The following is a 9,859-nucleotide window of genomic DNA, read 5'->3' on the forward strand; positions in this document are numbered from 1 at the left end:
AAGCAACTCTGTACGACCAGTGGTTTTCAAGATATAGCTCCCTATATTTCCACCCCTAATTGGCATATTTATGCTAATAAGGTCGGCAAAATGGCACTTCCGGTCATTTTTGAAGAAAATGTTCCATTAGGGAAAATAGAAACACGCATGTTCTGAACAACTTTAAGAAAGAAGCAACTTTCTACGACATGTGGTTACCAAGATATAAGTACCCTACATTTTCAGAACTAATTTGCATATTCAGCTAATTTGCATATGAAGATGAGCGTAAAAAAATTGGCGACTCATTTTATTTGATTCAGCATACTTCAAAGTATATAATTAAAAAAAAAATGATCACGAAATTCCCAAAGGATGACATAAGCCACCGGACTACTATACCAACGTTTATTCTAAGGATTCAGTGGAGAAAATTCTGGTTTATTGCTCAAAATGCGTTAAAAATATGAAGTTGAATGAATTTTTCTTACTGTGAGACTGCTGTAGTTGTCATACAATGATAAAAAAAAAATAAGTGTCCCCTTAATAGGGGTTACTTGACCATTTGGTACATTCAGAAAGTGTCCCCGTCCCCTTTATAAGGGGTGTCCCCTTAATATTATAGGGGTCGGCCGTAGTGTTAAAAGATATATTGCCCTTCGTTTCACGGAAAAGTGTCCTCTTAATATTATGAGTGTCCGCTGAATAGGGGTGTCCCAAAGGAGGGTTTCTACATTATTACTGTAGCGAACTGTGCATGCTAAGTTCTAATTTGGTTCGATACTGATGAGTTTAGTTAAGGCGCTCGAAAGTATATGACAAAAGCTTATTTCATCGATTTAAGATAAATAATGTAGAATATATATATTCCCCCCCCCCACCCACAAATAGTGGTTTGTTTTTCTCCCTGACAGGTGCCCTGGTCCCAGACGCCGCCTTTGGCGCCACACCTGACTGACTCTCCCACATCTCCAAGTGTAACTCTTTTACGAGGCCGGTCAATACTACCACTTTGGCAATGATATAATTATTCTTCGCTAAGGCATTCATAAGGCACTTTGCCTCAATAGTGTCCTCCGCTTAGTTACATTGCACCGTGTTTTTCTTCCCCGTTTTTTATTTTTTTTTTTTCTTGTTGAACTGTTTGATTTTTACTGTTTTAATATACGATTATCTGCACTGTTCAAGTTTATTATTATCTTTATATATCTATATATTGCTTTGAATGTTTGTTGTTACTTAAATATTACCATGTTCAAATTTAACATTTGTATTAACTACAATTACAATATAAATCTTCAAAGGTACATATACAGTGTTTAAATAAGGACATGATGGAACATCGTAGGCTACCTTGTAGCTTTTGAACGAATAAAGTCCTATAATAGTCATTGTGTAATAAAATGCCTCCGACGGGATTCGAACCTGCGACCTCTCGCTGACAAGGCGAGCGTCATAACCACTAGACCACGAAGGCTTCATGGTTGAACAGGTCCAAATAACCGTCAGGAACACTGTATTACACAACGCTACGCCCCAAGAGGGCGTTCGGCCAGATAAATCTGGCAATACGGCTAGAAATACTTTCGTATATTATATATGATATTGAATTGAATAGCATATAATTACAATGTAAGTATACTGCTGTTTACATGTACGTTTGTTTAACCATTATACCTCCATGTTTTAAATATTGTTATGTGTTATAATTAATTTGATAACAAAAATAAATATTAACTATAAATGAGTAAATTCAAATGAAGTAATATTAATGGCTTAATGTATGTACAGTAATTCATATTGTCTTTTTATGTCTGTTGTTACTTATATATTACAATTTAAATATTGTTGTGTTTGTGCAGTTGATTTAATAAAGATATAATGAAAGAAATGACATAATCTTGATGTATTCCTTGTATTTACTACTGCTACTATGGCGACCTCGGTCGGACTCCTATGATGGCTTTCCATGTTGTTCTGTCAGTTATGGTTTTTTTCAAGTTCCGTAGAAGTCAGACCAGTGTCCTTTTTCAGAATGTCCAGGTATGTTGTTGTTGGACGTCCTGGTCTTCTGTATCAATGAATAGGCTTCCAATATTCAATGCATTTGAAATCATCACCCTACTTGACGTGCAGCTTCCTCTACTTCCTTTAATAGTTTATGGGCTTGTTCATTGTGTTTGAGACTAATCCAATATCATCAGCAAACTAAATAATTATGTTACTACCTTTGGTCCTATTCTCGTTGTTTGTCGTGGTCTGATGATAAATCCCAATTCTTCCTCCCTACGACTGGTAGCCATCCGTAAGCAGTAGTCTAGGGTAATGATAAACAAGTAGGGTGCGAGAGTGACACCTTGTAAAACACATGATATTAAATAGTTTGGTCTCCGGAGAGATGACTTTGGTTTGTGTGTTTCTGTATGTATCTTCAACAGCCTCTACGATGGTTTTAGGGATACCATAAGGTGCAAGTTTGAATCATCTTTCCTCTATGTATGGTATTAGATGCCTTCTTGTAGTCAAGAAATGTAATTACAGCACTGAGATTATTGCCATTTATTTATTCTATCCTTCTCAGGGCCAGAACGTGTGATATTGTTGATCGTCCTCCTCTAAATCCGTTCTGGTTTATTCTGAGGATATCGTTTATGTGTGGTCTTAGTCGGTTGAGTATCATTCTGATGTATGTCTTTGCTACAAGTGAGCTCAGACAGATGCCGAAGGTTTCAGCCTGATGTTCTGGTAAAGCAGTTCTCAACTCCGACCTTCAGAATCCATATGCCCGAGACTATTCGGACAACCAAAATGCATAAAGCGGACTTTCCACTACGGCCCATCGTTTCTCAACTTACCCTCTCGCCAAGTATCTTGCTAGGATACTGTATTCACTGGTAAGCAACACTGGTCATCATGTAAACAACTCTCAACACTTTGTGAAGACCATCCGGGATGTTTATCTTGAATCTACAGAGCGCCTTCTTCCGTTTTTTGTTTTTATTTTCTTTTTTGTACTTTGGATAGTATTTAAATTCGTGTTTTATAAGGGTGGGAAATGTCCTGGGAAAATTGTCCTGGGGGGGAGGGGTGGCGCAACAGTCCGGGGAAAATGTCACGGGAGGTAAATGGCCGGGGGAAATCAGCCTAGATCTATTTATTGTTATGTTACTTTTGGAGTAAGGAATCTTAACTTTTTTTTACAGTGATTTAGTTCACTTTTTCGTTCCCGCCTACTCCATGAGTTGACTGTCTTTGTGTTTGTTTGTTTTGTTGTTGGCTATAAAGAATAAGAATTACCATGACCCAGAATGTTAGCAATGTTATTATTACTTTTATGATTTTCAGTAACGCATGAGTTATACTTTATAGACGGGTGGTTATTTCCTTTTAAATTGAGTAGGCATTACCTAGCAAGAGCTCAGATGTTTAGACCTTTTCAAACGACATTCATTGACATCTACAGAGATTATTCGTGTTTTGTGAGACCATCCTACAATAAAGTGTTAGTAAGTATATTATATTTTCTTCAATCAGACCCATCCCCTGAAAACATCTGAAACAACCCACTTCAAAACAAATGTGAGAGTATAACGATTCAAAAATTTGCGTTTTTAGCCTGGTAGATAGATAGATATTTACCTAATGTACAGGCAAGTCATTCCAATTTCGGTGCAGCAACAAAATGCTATATACCATACGTCTTGAGTTGGCTAGATGTGTAGAACTTTGAAACCGTTGGCATATAATTTACAGTGGCGTAATCAGTGCATGTTTAGGCGGAACCAGACTCCCGATCTCCACGGGCCAATCCTCAGGTGGCCCGTCCCCTAATAAAACATTCAATAAAGTAATGCATAAATAAAAGTCTGGATTGATAGCAATAATATTTATATAATACTGTACAATATAATTGTTAATAACTTAAAAATAATCAATTATACATGACTAGGCCCCTATGCGTAGATATCATCGTGATGGTTGGAAACCAGTGAAACAGACCGTGTTCTATGCATGCATAAAGCCTGACCAGCAAATATCGTTTGCCAGCCAAACTGTTCTTTCTCTATTGTTAAGACTTTAATACTAGATTTTACCGGGCTTTTGTTCCTGTTCCCTGACCGGGGCTCTTTGCTGCGGCCCATAAAAGGACTGGATAAGGTTTTTTTTTTTTAATTCTTAAATTAAGACCCTTTCCTATGTCTGGGAGTGATACTTCCAGACATTTACAGGTTCTCTAAACAATCAAATCTGCACCTCAGCCCCAACCATGTTGGGATGAGGTGGGTGTATCTCAAGCTAGCAACTTGGCAGCTATGGTTACTCTGTCTATCACTCCTTGTCAACATCATTATCGTCGTCGTCATTATCTCATCTTCATCATCCTATTATTTCATACTTTTTCTGACTATCTAATAAAGAAATAACAAACTCTCCGGGTAAGACCTTTTGACCACTGTAAATCAGCCTCATTCAAACAATACTCCCTCCCTCCCCTGCCCACTCTATCACAAAACATTTGCTCTATTAGTATTAGCACCTTGTAGTTCTGTCGTCTATCTGCCTGAATATTTGAACTGCTAATAAGGTTAAAACCTACCAAAAGTAAACATTTCACATTAGACTAAATGTAATTTAAATTGTAGATACAATTAAAGTGATAGTACATTCTCACCCAGCATAAAAATTCGTGTATTAATGTCTCACGCCGCATTCCACAGGTTAAGTTTACTTAAAATCGTATCAGACATTATTTTACTCAAAATTCAAGAGATATGATTTACATTTAGTTTATTTTCTTCTATTTTAATGTATTATGCGACCCCTCGTAAGAGCATGTTGTCATCGAGAGTACTCCCCTACTGACAAAAAATGGAAACAAATACACACGTCGGAGATTATTTTACATTTTTTATTAACCCAAACGCTAAATTTATATGGCCTGTTTCTGTTTCTTTCTCTTTAAATTATCATAGTTTTATATTGGTACCTTTAAGTCCATAAATAATCCTTACAGTATTTTGGTCCCCGAAATCATAATGTCCGATGAGAACAGGCATACGTAGATAGAATTTAGTAAAATATATACAGTATATAATAATACATTAGTAATATATTTAATGCTTGCGGTACACCACGTAGGTAGTTGTGAAAAGAACTATTGTTTGTTGAGAATGTCTCGACGTTTCGATTGAGTTGCTTCAATTGTTCAATTGTTAATATCTGCAGAGAATCCATACGGGAAAATACCTATATGTTTGTATAGTGGAACATGTTGCTGATTGGTGGAAGGAAATTAAAGAATAACTGGGACTACATGTGAAAAGGCTATGCTATCCCCAGTCATCCCCAGTCGCTCATCATTCGGTTTCTCTAAAAGAAGAAGTAAAATTGGTTAATTACTTAAAATTAATTCAAAAATTAATAAACAAGGATTAAACAAGTTGAATACAATGTGTGTAGGTGTAAAGATGTAAATAATAAGTTAATGTTGGATAAACCAACAATGGGCTATCTAAATGAAAGCAAAAATGCACTTCCAAAGAAAATAATTGTGATGGCACCATCTTAATCTTTTCATAGACCAAATAACAGCGTTTTAACCTAATTTATAATTTTCAATTATTAAAACTCAAACAATACATTAATTAGAACTAAACGAACATCTCAGAAGATATTCAAAGACAATATTACTTTTGTATGTAAACCACTTTATAAGGATTTCAGAGGAATTCTGGGTTGGACTAATGTGTACCTTTCACAACACGCTGTCGTTAGTAAGGAAGGAAGTATTAATTGTTGCCAACTCAATTCAATCTAACAATCGTCATCACAAAAGTAAACTTAGGACATTTAAAAAAAGATTTTTTTTAATCGTGCTGTTTGTTGTATATCTTATATAATTTGTATTTTTACGCATCACCTCAGTTCCATCACCGTTCTTATGGATGAGTTTATCGGGAAGATTACTAAATGATTTTGATTTGTCCTTTCCTAGAATATCATTTATAATTTTCCATGTTTTGACAGAATTAGTTGCATTTATAGAAAATACGTTTGAGTATTAATTTTTCTTTGCCTTTCCTATTAGTTTCGTTAGTAAGTATTTCTGTAACGTTTATATTTAGTAAATATGGTATGTTCAACATTACTCTTAACATTATCTTTAATAATCGATTTTTTATGCTTTGAAGATCAACTGTTTTAATTTGTTAATAGTTTTCAATGATTGGGTTTTAAATGGCGAATGTTTATTACAGCATTCAAGAAATATAGAGTGGAATTGGTTACAGGCTAAATCAGTATCGTTGCATGCGTAAACGGAATCCCAAGAAATGCTTGATAGATCATTTAAAAATCATTCTGCTTAAAATGTTTATAATCTCTAATAATAAAGAACGTATCCTTACTGGTTTTGTTGTCATTCAAATAGTCAAAGATCGCAAAAGTTGGGAGATGGTCAGATATCTTACAAGCTACGGTTCCTGAGGTTATTTTACTAGTTAATACATTACTGTACATATGATCAATTAGTGATTTGGATATAGGACAGGTCGATGTTTCTATTAATTGGATCATGTTTGAGCATTCAAGAGCATTTAAATAAGTATTTATTTCACTACTTTCTGTGTTAAATAAATTAATATTAAAATCACCTACAAAGATACATTGTTTCTTATCTGATTTAATTTCGTTAAAAATATTTAATAAATCTTCCCTGAAGTTGGAGACACTCGTCTTCCCTTTCACGAATTTTCACGAACCACCCCAATCACGAATTTTTCAGACCCATCGACAATCTCAAACCAGAAGGACTTGGATTACAAACGAAAAAGTCAAGTAGTTTGTACTTAACTGAGCTGTGTATGTATGCTCGACGCCCTTGCTTCTTCCTAACTCACGACAACTATACTCAAATTTATATGAATCTAATTGATATTTTTATCAATGTTCCAAATCTCAGTTAATCATATGAATTTAATTTTTCCTTTTAGCAATACATTATACAATATAGCGGTTTAATTGAGTTGGTGGTTAAGAAAACGCACATTCAAATGCATTATCAAAACGGGAACCATAGCTATCGCAATGTTCGGAAGGGCTGATGGCGTCGTGATGCACCTTACTAAAGGTAGATACATCATCAACTGTGACAATATTATTTAAGCTGTTCATAGCAAATTGTTCAGTGAACTTAAATTAATATCAAATAAATATAAAATAAAAGGACAATACCATAATACCTAACTGTTTAATGTTCGTTAGCTATTGAACGTTTAGATTTTGAAACAGTGGAGTCTCTCGTAACGTTATGCGATTACATAATAAGTCCATCCATAGTTTCGCAATCAGATAGGCATTCAAATTCCCCAAAGGGAAAATTCAAAAGACATTTATTTTAATAATAAAACAACAACAATGAAAGAGAACACAAAGTATAGTACAATGCGAATAATTATATAAGAACAAATTTAAAGATAAAATAAGGGCAAAGTACAGAATATTTTTTAATTAAAATTAAAATGTATGGACGAAGGCATATTCCCTAAAAGATAGAGACCGTGTGCCGGGTATGCCTGTAACAAAGAAAAGATACAGAAAATAATATATGATTAAGCAAAAGAGTTATCAATAGGGTAAAAAAAAAACCAAAAGAGTAATGGTAAAAATTATTCAATGAAAATAAATATGAAAACAAAAGGTGAGATTTTATTTTCTTGGAGAATGAGTTAAGAGAGGCAGCATCTAATATTATAATATTGTACATTAAAGGTCCAGAGTACCTAATACTATGTTGGAAATAATTTGTGTTGTGGATGGGAATATGAATATTAGTTCTGGTTCGAGTGGGGTATTTGTGAACTGAGTGGTTAGGAACAAACATGGCATTTAAATGATTTGGAAGAATGGAGTGAGTGGCAGAGAATACAAACAAACCTTGTTGAAAAAAATTAATATCTGTGAGTTTCAGGAGATTTAGCTTGAAAAATAAATGGGAGGAATGCGACCGTAGAGGAATGCCAGATAGAATCCTTACAGCATTCCTTCGTAGGATATTGTGTTTATTGGTGTTGGTTGGATACGTGTTGGCCCATACAATATTACAATAGCTCAAATAAGGAAGGATGAGAGAACAATAAAGGGTTTTGAGAATACTAAGGGGTAAAAATGAAGATAATCTGGATATGATACCAAGGCTTTTTGAGACTTTATTCTCAATTTCTTGTATGTGGTTTTTCCATGGAAGGCTATTGTCGATGGTAATTCATAAGAATTTTGCAGATTGGACAGATGGAATTTCATGGAGGTCAATAAGAAGTTTATGGGTAGAGACGTCAATACCTCTAAGCAATTGTGGAGTTCCAAACAGGATGAAGCTACATTTTTTGTGATTAAGTGAAAGTTTATTAGCAGCAAGGTATTCGGACAAAGGAACAACATTAGAGTTAAGGGTATCAAATAAAGTTTGGATGTTTTTATTAGAATAAAACACAGTAGTATCATCAGCATATAGAAAAAAAATAATAGATTTGAGGAGTGATGAATATCGTTAATGTAGAGAGTGAATAGCAGAGGACCAAGTAAAGAGCCTTGGGGAACGCAACAAGCGATAGGACTGAATTCAGGAGTAGAATTAAAATATTTGGTACATTGGGCACGGTTAGTAAGGTAGCTTTTAAACAGGTTAAGTGAAGGTCCACGGATTCCATAGTGAGCCAGTTTGTAAAGAAGTATATTGTGATCAATAATATCGAAAGCCTTGGAAAGATCAATGAAAAGTCCAATTCCAAGACGGCGATTTTCAATGCTTCTATAATTTTGTTTGTAAGGTCGATGAGAGCCATCGAAGTGTTATGTCCCTTTCTGAAGCCATATTGCCTGTTGAATAGATAATTGTGTTTACTGATGAATGAAAATTTTCTATCATATATTACTCTTTCCAAGGCTTTCGAGAAAATTGACAAAATAGATATCGGACGATAGTTTGAGAGGTTTGATTTAAGGCCAGATTTAAATATAGGAGTAACGCGTGCGAGCTTCATCCTATTTGGAAATACACCATTAAAATATATGACATAACGGAAAGGAAATGAGATTAATAATATATTTAATGGCTTTAGTATGAAAGTCATCAATACCGGGAGCTTTATTGTTATCAAAAGAGGAAACAATTCTAATTATCTCATCTTCGTTTAATTGGGTTAGAAATATAGAATTAGGATTCGAGTTAGGTAAGAAGTCTTTGAAAGAAACGTTAATATGAGGAATTTTGCTAGCGAGGTAGGGTCCAATTTCGACGAAGAATTTGTTAAATGCATTACAGATTATGTTAGGGTCCTTATTAGTTTCTCCGTCGTAATTAATAGAAGTATTATTGTCTTGTTGATTTTTATATTTTTTGTTTAATAGAGAATTGATTGTCTTCCAGGTGGCCTTGATATCATTTTTATGTTTGAGAAAAATGCTTTGGAAATGTCTAGATTTAGCTGAGTTTTGATTATGGAGTATAATTTATTGTGGTATTGCTTATAAATGTTTTCGTTAGCAATAGTTGGGTGGTGAAGAAATTTGGCATAAAGTTTATGTTTATGTTTGATGGATTTGAGCAAGCCATTTGACATCCAAGATTTTATTGTTTTTGTTCTTCTTAGTATTAGTATGGTTATGAAGGGGAAAATGTTTGTCATAAAGGGATTTTAGTATGTTTTCAAAGCAGACGTAAACTAAGTCGGGGTCGTTAGTATTTAGGACATCAAACCATGATTGATTATAAACTTCGTTATACAAATTTTCTAAGGAAGTGGGACTAATCTTTCTAAATGTAGGCATCTCTTCCTTGTTTGAGCCAGTGACAACATTATCTGAGAAGTAAGAAATGTTA

General features: G+C 34.4%; 1 non-coding gene across 1 annotated transcript; it reads right to left on the reverse strand.

Moving 5' to 3' along the window:
• Positions 1-1,383: 1,383 nt before the first annotated feature.
• Positions 1,384-1,456, reverse strand: Trnat-ugu. Its single transcript has one exon. It is a non-coding gene; the product is annotated as a tRNA-Thr (tRNA).
• Between the last annotated feature and the right edge of the window lie 8,403 nt (positions 1,457-9,859).

Source organism: Anneissia japonica, unplaced genomic scaffold (assembly GCF_011630105.1).
Source record: "Anneissia japonica isolate Jap-2015-1 unplaced genomic scaffold, ASM1163010v1 scaffold439_len473750_cov173, whole genome shotgun sequence".
Lineage (NCBI taxonomy): Eukaryota > Metazoa > Echinodermata > Crinoidea > Comatulida > Comatulidae > Anneissia > Anneissia japonica.